The sequence below is a fragment of the Manis javanica genome, chromosome 10 (assembly GCF_040802235.1).
Source record: "Manis javanica isolate MJ-LG chromosome 10, MJ_LKY, whole genome shotgun sequence".
NCBI classification, from domain to species: domain Eukaryota; kingdom Metazoa; phylum Chordata; class Mammalia; order Pholidota; family Manidae; genus Manis; species Manis javanica.
In genome coordinates this window covers 33,062,841-33,076,607 of record NC_133165.1, presented here as the reverse complement: position 1 = coordinate 33,076,607, position 13,767 = coordinate 33,062,841, and the positions used below count along the sequence as shown (strand labels likewise).

Genomic DNA, 13,767 nt, shown 5'->3' with positions numbered 1-13,767 from the left:
TTTAAGCTGAGACCTGAATAACACGAAGGAGACAGCCATGAAGAGATCTGAGGAGCAACCCAGGAATAGGGAAAAGTGCAAAGGCCCTAAAGCATAAAAAGCGTGGTGTGTTGAAGTAGCAAAAAAGAAAGCCAGAATGACTGGAGGGTGGTGAGTGAGGGGAATGTGGAAGCGACTGTACTGGAGTGGGACCTGATCATGTGGAATGTTCTAGACTTTGGTAAGGAGTCTGGATTTTCTTCAAAGTGTGATGGGAAACTTCATGAGTGAGATTTAGGTCCCAGCATTACAAAAATCCTCAATAATTGGGGCTTAAACCAGATGAAGTTTATTTCTCTCTCATGTAGAAGTACAGGGAGGTATTCCAGGGCTGGTGGGTTTTTCCACTCTGTCAGGGACCCAGATTCCTTCTGTCTTGTTGCTCCACAGTGCATTACCTCCACTCCCAAGTTCACCTCACAATCTATTCCAGCTTCAGCCATCATGCCTGTTACAGCAGCAGGAAGAATCTACTCTTCTTAAGGACATGCCAGGAGACCACACAACCTCATTGGCTTTCACTGATCAGAACTGTCACATGACCACGCCAGGAGGGACTTTGGAAAATATGTACTTTATCTTGGGCTCCTATGTACCCACCTGCACTTCAGAGGTTCTTTTACTGAGGAGAGAAAAAATAAAAGGATAAAACCATAGTCTCTGCCACAGAAGCCACTGGAAAGATTGCAGCAGGGGCAAGACATGACCTTATTTTCAGTTTTGAAAGAATCATTCTGTCTACTATAGGAGAAATGATTATAGATGGGGAAGATTGAAACAACGGCAATAAAGAAGTGAGTTTAGCAGTCCAGGTGTAAGGTGATAGTGGTATTGACTAGGATGGTAGGAATAGGTGGGAGGGAAATAGGAGTGCTTCAGGGAATGTTTTGGAGGTAAAATCCATAGGATTTTTTAATGGATTACATGTAAGAGGTGAGGGAAAAAGGAATCAATGGCAACCTTTCCAGAGAAGCCCTGATAGAACTGTGATGATGGAAATGCTCTGTATCTTATTATCCAATATGGTAGCTACTAGCTACATGTGACTATTGAGCTCTTGAAATGTGGCTAGCAAAACTATTTTATTTAATTAAAATTTAAATAGCCACATGTGGTTAGTGACTACCATATTGGACAGGGCAGCTCTAGAGTTGTTTTTTTTTTTTGAGTAATAGGAGCAGTTTAGGGATGGCTGACAGCCAGACTCCAGCCGTTTTGCTTTGGACATGTTGATTTTTTTTTTTCCAGTAAGGGTTGCCCTTTTTTTTTTGCTGTTTTTTTTTTTTGTTTGGTATCGTTAATGTACAGTTACTTGAAAAACATTTTGGTTACTAGATTCCCCCTATTATCAAGTCCCCCCACATACCCCATTACAGTCACTGTCCATCAGTGCAGTAAGATGCTATAGAATCATTACTTGTCTTCTCTGTATATACTGCCTTTCCTGTGTCCCCCCACCGCTACATTATGTGTGCTAATTGTAATGCCCTTTTTTCCCCCTTATCCCTCCCTTCCCACCCATCCTCCTCAGTCCCTTTCCCTTTGGCAACCGTTAGTCCATTCTTGGGTTCTGTGAGTCTGCTGCTGTTTTGTTCCTTCAGTTTTTTCTTTGTTCTTATACTCCACAGATGAATGAAATCATTTGACACTTGTCTTTCTCCGCGTGACTTATTTCACTGAGCATAATACCCTCTAGCTCCATCCATGTTGTTGCAAATGGTAGGATTCGTTTTCTTCTTATGGCTGAATAATATTCCATTGTGTATATGTACCACCTCTTCTTTATCCATTCATCTACTGATGGACACTTAGGTTGCTTCCATTTCTTGGCTATTGTAAATAGTGCTGCTATAAACATAGGGGTGCATATGTCTTTTTGAAACTGGGCTGCTGCATTCTTAGGGTAAATTCCTAGGAGTGGAATTCCTGGGTCAAGTGGTATTTCTATTTTGAGTTTTTTGAGGAACCTCCATACTGCTTTCCACAATGGTTGAAGGACATGTTGATTTGAGATCCTTGTGAAGCCCCCAAGGACTTGATCAAGTAGGCAGGTGGATATATAGTCTGGACTTTCAGGTGAGGCCAGAGCTGGAAATATAAGTTTAGGAGTCACTGGTAGTAGGAGTTATTTAAAGCCATAGGACTGGATGAAGTTGCATAGGTACAGTATGTAGACAAAAGAGGGCACACAACCAGCCCCAGGCACCCCAGTGTGTATTTTATTCCACCTCTCCAGTTATTATGGCCACAAATGCACTTCAACATCCCTCCGAGGAGCCAACTACAAAGTCTCATCGAGATATACGAATGTGACATTGCAGACCACCATCAAGGTTTCTTCTAAATTTCAGAGTTCAGAGTTTCCAAGTGTTGCCCATTCCTCCTCTATTTCTTGCTAACCAAGGGTTGGTTATTTCTTACCATCCCAAAACCTTGAACAAACTGGTACACAACTATTACCAGACTCTGATATATACAACAGCAAGGAGGAAAATTAGAACGTTAATATGTATTGTGATCATTTTCTGTTAATTTGTGCCACTGGGTATGGTTGCATGATGCAATCACCTCTGCCCCTTGAGGGCCCTATTGGGGAGTGATAACCCTATTTCCCCTTCATAATCAGGGTGAGCACAGCTAGCACACGAACATCCTCTTCTGTCATTGCCTAGTGGGAGGAGGAGTCCCAAATTGTGAGCTGGATTTCATTGAGTTCCCTGTGAAAACACCTCACTTTTGGACAGTTAAGTCCACAGAGCGTGAGTGACTTGGAGGATGAAAAGCAAATATTTTTAGAGAAAAAATTAACTGTGAGAACTGCCACCCTCCACCACTCACCCCCCTTGGTTTCTGGATGCTGTTGGCTAAGGGAGAATTGACATCGTATTTCAGTCACTGTTTGAGATGACATATCACTTTCTACAAGAAAGTGTCTCAGCCTCACAGGTGTGGTCTCCTGGACACTGCTAGATCTGTTTTCAGAACACCATTTCATTGTTCTGTAAGGCCAGCTGCTTCTGGTGGATGGGAAATACGATAATGGCTCATGGCTTGCCAACTCTCTTATTTCTTTCACTGGGAAGTTTCTTGGTTGTAGACAATTTTGTTTGGACCACCTGGTGTTATGCAAAGCCAGTAATTCCAGGGATGATAAACAAGTCAGGGACATGACCTGCTGGGAAAGAAAATGCAAATGCAGAATAAGTATTTCTTCCAGAGTGTGTAAACCAGCACACCCTTTATGACAGAAGGGACCTGATGGAGTTGATCTGCCCCTAGATCCCTAATAGGTTCCCAAGTAGCCTGGTGCTTGCTCTATTAGGGCCTCAGGACTGGATCTAGGTCCTACTGAATTCACATACTGGTTATAATACTTTTTGTTTTGTCAGTTGATTGTCTTCATTCTTCCAGGTTGAGATTCTGTTACCTTCAAACAATGATAAATTTTAACTTATTTGATTCTTTTTGATCTCTAATTACTTTCTCTTGTCCAAGTAAGGTATTTGGACATCTAGACTTAGTTCAGTAACAGTGAATTACCTTGTCTCTTTCTGTAAGGAGAGCAAGAGCAGAAGAAACTCTACATGAAAGCTGTAGTTTACCTGGTTATGACTGTCTGCCTAGATTCTGGTGGTACTTCTCATTTGCTGACTGGAGTTTTCATTAGCATGGACTAGGCAAGGCATATAAAGCTTTTAAAGGGGCCTTAATAAAGCATTACCTGTGTCCTGTGATGTACCAGAAAGGGCTGGACGCTGGCAGATGGGCCACAGGCAGAATGTGTAACTGCTGGCTGCACAGAGAGGAGGGAACACACATGGTCCGGCAGGCCATCGACAGGCATGGCTCTGTGGTGACACATACACCACTAAACATCTTAGATAAAAAATCTTAAAATTCCTTACTTTAATGGAAGTGTATATTTATTTCCTCATATGTCCAATGTAAATATATTTTATGATATTAAAGAAGCAGCCATCTCTTCCCATTTTATTACCAGTTTTACTGGTTTTTTATTTTCTAACTTAATTTATGATTGTATCTATTAATTTACTTCTGCCTCTCAGGTTTGCTATTCCTTATCTAATTTCTTGATCTGTATGCTTAGTTATTTTAATCTGTATTAATTAAGGGCAAAAACATAGGAGTCTTGTTTGGGCTGTATCACATAGAGTCTAATATGTTGTGGTTTTTATTATTATTTTCTAAATATTTTCCATTTTAATTTGTATTTCTTTATTGACTTAAGAGTTTCTTTTCTTTTCTTTTTTTTTTTTGAGAGAGCATCTCTCATATTTATTGATCAAATGGTTGTTAACAACAATAAAATTCTGTATAAGGGACTCAATGCACAATCATTAATCAACCCCAAGCCTAATTCTCAACAGTCTCCAATCTTCTGAAGCATAACAAACAAGTTCTTACATGGTGAACAAGTTTAAGAGCTTCTTTTTAAAGAGAGCAATAAAAAATATTCAGCTTATGGGGACTTTTCCTCCTTAGTTTTAATATTAGTGTTTAGTTATATTACACAGTGATCAGAGAATGATGTATATATTAGTTCTGTTTTTTCAAACTTAATGAGACTTTCTTTGTAGCCTAATGTATAGCCAGCTTTTGTGAGTTTTCTCTGGGTACCTAAAACTAAGGTGTGTGCAGTAATATCAGATCTGCCATATTAATTATGCTATTGCAGTCATTCAACTCCTTACATACTTGTAGAGTTTCTCATACTGTAAAGTCCCTTTTTTACCTTGCTACCCCCAAGAGAGACTTCCACATGCAATGTCTTGCCTATCTGTCATTCACCCCACCTTCTCAAAGCTTCTGCTTCTCAAAGCTAAACGAGGTTCAGGAAGCTTCTGCCCACCTCTTTCCCTACTCAGTTCCCCCATCTTAAACCCCTGAGACAGACTCAGAAGCAACAAGAAACAGAAAAAAATACTTTTTACATATGTCAGGTACCCACCTAGTTAAGCTTGAGGGAACCCTCCATTATTTTTCAAGTCCTGTCCATCTTTGGGACCAATCGGCCTGGAGATTTGAATGATGCAGCAACTGTCTGAGGTTCCCATCTTCCTCTTCAAGGACCTCTGGGGTCTATAGGACTCAGGGATGGTATCAGCTAGAAGGTATATAACTATGTGGTGTGCTGGCCAGAGTTACATCTTTGTTAAACTAAAAAATTATTTTGCTGTACAAATCAAGCAGAGCCCAGGCCTGCCCATCTGTTCTTACCAACACTTCAAGCAGAAGCCAAAACCTCAACTTAGTGTGTTGGGCCACTTCTCTGAATTTACCACACCTACTTGGCTTTTGCTTTTTTGTGGCCGCAGCTAGGAGTGATATTCAAAATATTTAGCAGCTGGTTACCACATGCCACCAGCCAATTAGAACAGACACTGACTTTTGCACTAAGTCAGATTCCAGGAGGCCAACAGCTGTGCTGGGTGTTAACCCTTTAGTTGCAGGATAAATAGGAGGTCTGGTGGTCTGGAAGCAGTTAGATGGGTGTGGGGACCAGGAGACTCTCTGCAGCAATTTACCAATCCATAGGGAAGTATTTCAGTATTTCAACAACTAGTATGGCCACAGGCAGAATGTCAACCTGGACTCAGCAAACAACAGAGATTGGAATGTTCGACCCACTTTGTTTTCAACAACTGACTCCCCTTGGGTCTAAAGCCATCTAGTTTCCTCCTTTCCCAATATCCTCAGTAATTTCATTTTGGTTAACTGCTCTCCTTCCATGTTCCTGGCTAGGACGACTCTTCCCACACCCTCGAGTTCAAACCCCGACAAAGACGCTTCGCTAAATAGTCTTTCATCAGTGGTGGATTTTTCTGAAGAAGAGTAGTGGATGTTGGAGGCAGCCTTAGCAGGTTGTAGGTGACATACTGTCATTCCCTTCTCCTTCAGTCTTGGTGTTTATTCATCTGCCATGTGCCAAGAGCTATTAGGCTCTTCAGTGTCATCTCGACAAAGTATAATCAGCCAAACTAGGCTGGAAGAGAAGGAAAATGGGGGCTGGTATGGGGGAAGGAACACAGACACAGAAAGAAAGAAAGGGAGGGAGGAGGAAGGAAGGAAATAAAGTAATAGTTTACCCTCCTTCATTCATTCCACCTTCTTTGATTATGAATCTGTGGGATTCAAGTCCAATTAGTCACTCCTGCAACAATTCCTCAGAAAATTCCTGCAGTTCATTTTGCCTGTGATTTCTCTTTTCCTTGCTCAGATTTTGCACACCATCCTTGGTTTCATGGTATTTCCAAACTCTTATGACCAGATGTTCCTCATTATGAGGTGATTCATCACATTTGCTTGGCAATCGTGAATGCAGTAAAAATTATTTGGAGGGGCCCAGGAGACTGGAGAGCTCCATCCCCTCAAGATATTGCCATTCCAACTAACAGGATTTCAGGCTTTGATAATCAAGACTTTAATTTTAACCATAGAAGCCCAGCATACTTGGGAACTTTGCAAATGCTATAATTTGGCAGTTTACAGTCTCACTTTTTATTATAAAATATTTGGCAGAAACTTTTTGCAATAACATATTTGAAAATATACAAAGCATAGGCATTCTGCATATTATATATCATGCACAAAAATAAATGAACACTAGGAACTCCGCCACTCAAGTTAAGAACTATGTTCAATATTCACTTTAGAGATCTCATTTTCAGTAGTTTCCATCCACTGACTAATAGTAAAAAGCATTTCTTGTTGCAGGGCCACAGAGAGGCCTTGAATATTGTTATGGGATTCTACCCAGGTGCTCTGGGACTAAAATTTGTTCCTTCTTGATGCAAATCATCTAATGTTATGAAAAATATCCATTTAACCCTACAGCCTTTATACTCCTTATTCCCTTAGGATGTCTTTCAAGCTGTGGTTCTCAGACTTGGATGTACTTTAGGATCAACTGGGGAAGTCTGAAAAATGCTGATGCCCTGGCCCCTGCCCAGGCCAATTAAATCAGACTCTCTGGGGATGCAAACTGAGCACCCATGCTTTTTAAAGTACTTCACATGATCTAACGTGCTCTAAAGGAATGGCAATAAAGTCCACCAAAGCTTTACTTCTTTTCAATGGACATAGTATCTGAATACCAAGACTTCATTAACTGTGTTACCAATCCATGGATGTCTAACTTTCTATTCAGTGATGTAGATATTATTGTTGACTCTTTTTCTACTGTATTATTACACAAGGTTCCATACCTCTTTTGAGATTCTGTTGCTTGCAACTCTGCTCCTAGGATAAACTTCTGTGTTTATTAGGCTAGTTTGGTATTTTGTTTGAAAGAAATGTGGCTAACTGAAAACTTGAGGCATAAAAGGGTGTGAGTATACTGTAAGGATATAGATTAGCTAGCACTGGAAATCTGAGAACCTGAGGATGGACAGAGGACTGGTTCTGTCTCTGCTGTCTCTTGTGGCTCAAGTGGCCTCTCTCACATCACCCTCAGCTCACTGTCACCTCCCTAAGCCGTGGGGACCTCATTAGGTTGGCTAATCATTTTTAGACTCAGATTCTCTACCAGACTATACCTACTCTCATCATCTGTGGCCAGTTAAGATCAAAGCCCGAGCCTGAAAGTAAAAGGATGGAAAAGGTTACCATGAAAGTAGAAAAAAAAAAGATGGAGAAACCGTACTAACAGCAGACAAAATAGACTTTAAAACAAAAAATGCTATTAGAGATAAAGAAGAACATTTTGTAATGATAGATTTAATCTATCAGGAAGATATAGCAGTTATAAATATATATGCAACTAACAGTAGAGCCCCAAAATACATGAAGTAAAAACTGACAGAACCAAAGGGAGAAACAAACAATTCAATAAAATGGTAGGAGACCCCTCATTCAATAATAGGGAGAATATCTTAATAGAAGATCAACAAAGAAATAGAAGATTTGAACAACAGAATAAGTTAACTAGATCTAACAGATATCTGTAAAATTATCCACCCACTAAATGCAGAATATATATTTTTCTCAAATGTACTTGCCACATTCTCCAGGAAGACAGTATGTTAAGCTATAAATAAAATCTCAGTATATTAAAAAGATTGAAATCATACAAAGCATGTTCTTCATCTGTAACAAAATGAAATTAGGAATCAATAATAGAAAGAAATCTGGGAAATTCACAAATATGTAGAAATTAAACAACACAGTCCTGAATAACCCTGGGTCAAAGAAGAAATAAAAATCACAAGCACAATTAGAAAATACTTTGAGATGAATGAAAATGAACAACATATGACAGTTTATGAGATGCACCAAAAGCAGTACTTAGAGCGGGAAATTTACAGTTGTAAATGCCTGCATTAAAAAAAGAGAAAGATCTTCAATCAATAACCGACTGTCCACCTTACGGCACTGGTCAAAGAAGAGCAAACTAAACCTAAAGCAAGAAGAAGGAAGGAAAAGATAAAGATTAGAGTGAAGATAAATGCAACTGGGTATAGAAAAACAATAGAGAAAATAAATAAAACCAAAATCTGAAATTAAAATTCAGTTATTTGAAAAGATCAACAAAACTGACAACCTTTAGCTAGACTAAGAAAAAAGAGAGAAGACTCAAATTACTAAAATCAGGATTGAAAGTGGGGCATTACTACTGACTGTATAGAAATAAAAAGGATTATTAGGGAATACTATTAACAGTTACATGCCAATAAATTAGATGTCTTATATGAAATAGGTATATTCCTAGAAATGCACAAACTGTGGAGGAGGGGTGACAGCCAAAGGTATGGGGTTTCTTTTTGGGATTATAAAAATGTTCTAAGACTGACTGTGGTGATGGTTGCACAACTCTGTGAATACACTAACAAACAAACAAACAAAAACATCAAAATGTTTCCTTTAAGTGGGTGAATTGCATACTATGTGAACTGTATCTCAATAAAGCTTTTACCAAAAAAAAAAAGTCCAAGACTGCTCTTCTTCAGCGGTTGGTAACTGGGAGCCATCAGGAAGATTTACAGCTTGCCCTACACAGGAGGCCAAGATGGGCAAGGCTGAGCTAAGGTAGTGGCACCAGAGGTGCTAAAATTAATGGCATTGGTGTGTGATGTTCTTAAGTCCTTTTGGGTTCCCAGACCAGATTCCAATGTGTGTGGGGGAAGAGGGTGGGGCCTTCCCACACACAAAACACCAAGCAATTCTGAAACACCAGCAGGCTGCCTGAGAACTCAACTCTATTCGGATGCTATCTGCCCAGAGAAAGGACCAGGTTCCATTTAAGGGCTCCCTCCTACAGGACTGCCCTTCACTCAGACTCCAGACGCCTGTTGCAAGCCCCAGGCAGTTCCCTGTGCTTCTGACCTAGCTACAGACTGGAGGCTCCCACGACTTCCCCCTTAGGTTTGATTAATTTGCTAGAGTGCCTCACAGAAGTTAGGAAAATACCTATGTTTACCAATTTAAGAAAGGATACAGTAAAGTATACAAGTTAACAGCCAGATGAAGAGGTACATAGGGCAAGGTCCCAAATAAGGAGCTTCTATCCCTGTGGAGCTTGGGGCCTGGCTCGGTGGCACGTGGATGAGTTCTGGTTCCCCAAGCGTGGAAACTCTCTCTGACAGAGAAGTGGGATCCAAGAGAGTGAAAAGCTTTTCTCCGGGGACACTGGATAGTCATAACTGACTAAATTGTTGACCATGGGCTGATTCAGCCTCCAGCCCCCGCCCTCGGGTGGGGGTCCAAAATCTCTCATTAACATGACAAGACATCCATTTCACCTTTAAGACCCTGCTGTGTTTTCAGGAACTGTGGAAACAGACCAAATATACCTGGGAAACATATATTTGGCCATCTGAATGACCAAATATGTATGTCTTATAACTCATTATATCGCATTTGGTGATTTGATGTACACAGGGACTGAGAAAAGAGGCAGGTCCAGTACCAATCTCCCTCACTGTCCATGTTCAGTTAGTTACCAAGTCCTGCTGACTTCTAACAGAACTCTCTGCTGCCTCTCTGTCCTCCTGCCACAGACTGAATTTTGTTCTCCACAAATTCATAAGCTGAAATCCTAACCCCAGTGTGATGGTATTTGAAGGTTGGGACTTTGGAAGATGGGACCTTTGTCCAGAGCCCTCATGAATGTGACAATGTCCTCCCTTATAAAAGAGACCCCAGACACAGAGAAGACAAGTAGTGTTTCTATATCATCTTACTACGCTGATGGACAGTGACTGTAATGGGGTATGTGGTGGGGACTTGATAATGGGGGGAATCTAGTAACCACAATGTTGCTCATGTAATTGTATATTAATGATACCAAAAAAAAAAAGACTCCAGAGCTCTCTTGCCTCTTCTGCCATGTGAGGGCAGAGAAGATGGCCATCTGTGCACGGGCAAGAGGGCCCTCACTAGGCACCAAATCTGCCAGCACTTCGATGGACTTCTCAGGGTCCAGAACTGTGATAAATAAGTTTCTGTGCTTTACAAACCTATGGTAATCCATTATAGCAGGGAAAACAGATTAAGACACCCCCCATTTCAATCCATCTTCTAAACGACCACCATAGTTTCCTTCCTAAAACTCAGATCAAATTGTGTCACTTTCTCAAAGTCTTTCAAATAATCTGAACCCAGTTTATATCACACAGCACCCCCCACCCCACATACACACGCTGCACATGCACATACACATGGCCTTCATTACAGCCACAGGAACCACATGTCTGTCTTCTGTGCTCTGTGACGCCCTTCTTCTGCTTACCCTGTCCCTTCAGGCTGGAATGTCCTTCTGCCTCCATATCTACAACAAAGGTTGAAATTATCTCTATTCTTCAAGGCCAGATTATAGGTCCACTACCTTCACATAACTTTTGCTTGTGGGTGTGTTTTCATTTTATTCTCCTCTCTTGGCACACACAATCTGGTAGAGGAGATAAACAGGACAATTGAGTTTTGTATTACAGTGTGTTAATATTCCAGCCGGTGTGTGCACAGTGTCCTAGGAGCACAGGGGAGGAAGGTAGAAACTGTCCAGTCAGGTAAAAGATTGAAAATTCTGCCTTCAAGTTAACTTCCCAGTCCACAGGCTCAGAACTCGGTGGAGAGGCAATGACTAATCCTAATGGGTACCTTTCTACTAATTTGTTATTTTCTTAAGAGCAGGGAGTTCATTTGTAATATCTTTATTTGGTAGGGGTCCTGGCTGGAAGTAGTGGCAATAAATCTTTACAGGACTCACCTTGGAGGAGGGACAGGAAGTACTTCCTAGAAGTAATGGATGAGTTGAATCCTGGAATGTGGGTGGTGACCCAGGAAGGTTAGGGAGGGAAGGGGCTCTGAATAGAAGAAACATGAGCAATGGCATAGAGGCATGAGAAACCTGGTTGGGAGAAGGCCAGCAGCCCTAAACCAGAGGTTTGGGAAGAGAGGGAAGAGAAAACACTCTGAATCAAAGGGCCAGATCACCAGGGCTGTGAATGCAGTGTTGATGAATTTGAAATTGATGCAAAAAGAAGTGGGGAGGATGTCATGAGAGAAGATTGGGTGGTGAGTGACATCAAGCAGATGGGATCAAAATCCATAGATTCCCACCTGTTCGGAGAACTCTCCCTTCTTAAAATTTCAGTTTAGTTTGTTTCTGAAAAATAGGCAATATAGTCATACCATTCAAAACCCAAAAAGGTGCGAAGCGTATATTGTAAGAAACCTCTCATCCTGGCCCTCATTCTCTACTGTGTGGTCCACAGCTCTCCTTCCAGCTCCTTGGGGGAAATCAAGTGTACCAGTGTCTCCAGTACTATGTTGTGGGCATATATGTGACTTGTAGCTCAGTGTTTTTGCATCACTTTTTTCACACAACAATATATGTTCGAGATTGTTCTAGATCAGTCCCCAAAGAGCTTCTTCATTCTTTTTCATGTCTGTCTATATTCCATTGTATGGATATTCTATAATGTATTTACATTTTGTACACGTACAAGCATAACTGTGGCACTAGTTTTAGGGATCTCTAACACCAAAAAGTTTCACTGACTCCCATGCAGATAATGCTACCTGTGGATGGAAAAAATACATATAACAAAAGACTGCTCTGAATTCAAGAATACTTTTAGGTGAATTAGACTTGCATATATTATTGACATTTTACATAAATTTGAAACTGTGTATTGTATATATGTGACTCATCATTTATCCAGTCCATAGGCAATCCTCAGTATACATACGAATCCAAACATCCTCTTAAACTAACTGGGTGTTTTCCCTAGGTCTTGCTTCTCATGTGGGGGGAAAACAGAGGTGGGAATATAGGATGGTGCCCAAGCTTTTTATGTCCTTCCCTGGAGTTATGATACCAGAGGAGTGGTAGGTTTGGGAAAAGGGTGGGCATTCAATTTGGGCATGTTGAGTTTACTGTGTCTCTAGAACATGTATGTTGGATTTTAAGCTCTGTAGCATTGTATTAATGTCCACCCTAAATCCTGAAATGTCCTAACCAGCCTTGAGGAATTTGCTGGGGGGATGTTGAGGTCATTTGGAGGAAAGGTCAGACAGCCTGCACCACTGCATCTGAATTTCTTGAGCTCTTTCTTAGAGGCCATAGATCATCCACCTGCCATTGAGTCAGGGTGACTAAATTCCCTGATACCTAAGCAATTGTCAAATATCTTTTGAGTGCCCCCTTGGTGCCAAACCCCGTGTCAAAGCCCTGGTACAGGGGCACCCAGAGACTAGTAAGGGATAGGAAACATGTAAATATTATGTAATACAGAATGGCTGTGGTTGTCCCAAAATATGTCGACATACTCTATCATGCTCCTCCCTCCACAAAGTAGAATCTAATTCCCCTCCCCTTGAATGTGTACTAGGTTTAGGGACTCACCCCCAGCATATAGAATGTGATGGAAATGATACTGTGTGATTTCTGAGGCTAGGTCATAAAAGACATTGTGCTTCCATCCAGCTTGCCCTCTCTTGGATCATCCAATCTGTGGGATGCCATATCATGGGGTCATCCAGGCAGTCTGTGGGGAGGGCCACACAGGGAGGATCTGAGCCTGTGCCAATAGCCAGCATCAACTTGCCTGCCATGGGCATGAGCATCTGGGAAACAGGTCCTCCAGCCTCAGTCAAGTCTGCAAATGACATTAGCCTTCTAGTCTTCCAGCTGAGGCCACAAACATTGTGGAACAGAGACAAGCCAACCCAGCCATGTCCTGGATTGCTGACCCACAGACATGTGAGAAAATAAATGATAATTGTTGTTTTAAGCCACTATGTTTTGGGGGTAATTAGTTATGCAACAATACCTAACTAATACAATGGTGGCAGATGAATACAGAGCACTAAGGGGACAGAAGGAATGGGTAATTAGCTCAATATGAGAGGTCTGGAAAGCTTTCTGAAGGAAAGGAAACTTGAACTGAATTTCAAAGGGTGCATAAGAACTGTCCAGAAAGATTGTAAAGGTATTCCAGGGATAGGGACAAGACAGATAAAGGCAGGGAGGCTTAAAACAGCATAAAGTATGGGAATGAGCTACACATATAATTTACCCCCTTTGAACAGAGTCCCTGATGAATGTGCTTTATACCCAGTTCTACTCTAATATAACTGTATTTGTTACAAGTTTCCTACTAGTGACTAGACTTAGCATACAATGGGGTGTCTGAACTTTTTAATCTATTGACCCTTCATAGAAAGAATTTCAGAAGGTCAAGTCTCAGACCACACACAGTTTGACAT

General features: G+C 41.1%; 1 long non-coding RNA gene across 2 annotated transcripts; it reads right to left on the bottom strand.

Annotated features, from left to right (window-relative positions):
• Positions 1-1,519: 1,519 nt before the first annotated feature.
• LOC118971213 (uncharacterized) lies at positions 1,520-5,275 on the bottom strand. Of its 2 annotated transcripts, none has more exons than XR_005059550.2 (3): positions 5,009-5,275; positions 3,761-3,887; positions 1,520-3,214 (listed from the first exon to the last, which is right to left on the bottom strand). It is a non-coding gene; the product is annotated as an uncharacterized lncRNA (long non-coding RNA). The 2 variants fall into 2 exon arrangements; XR_005059549.2 differs by having other exon boundaries at positions 1,520-3,211.
• Positions 5,276-13,767: the final 8,492 nt, after the last annotated feature.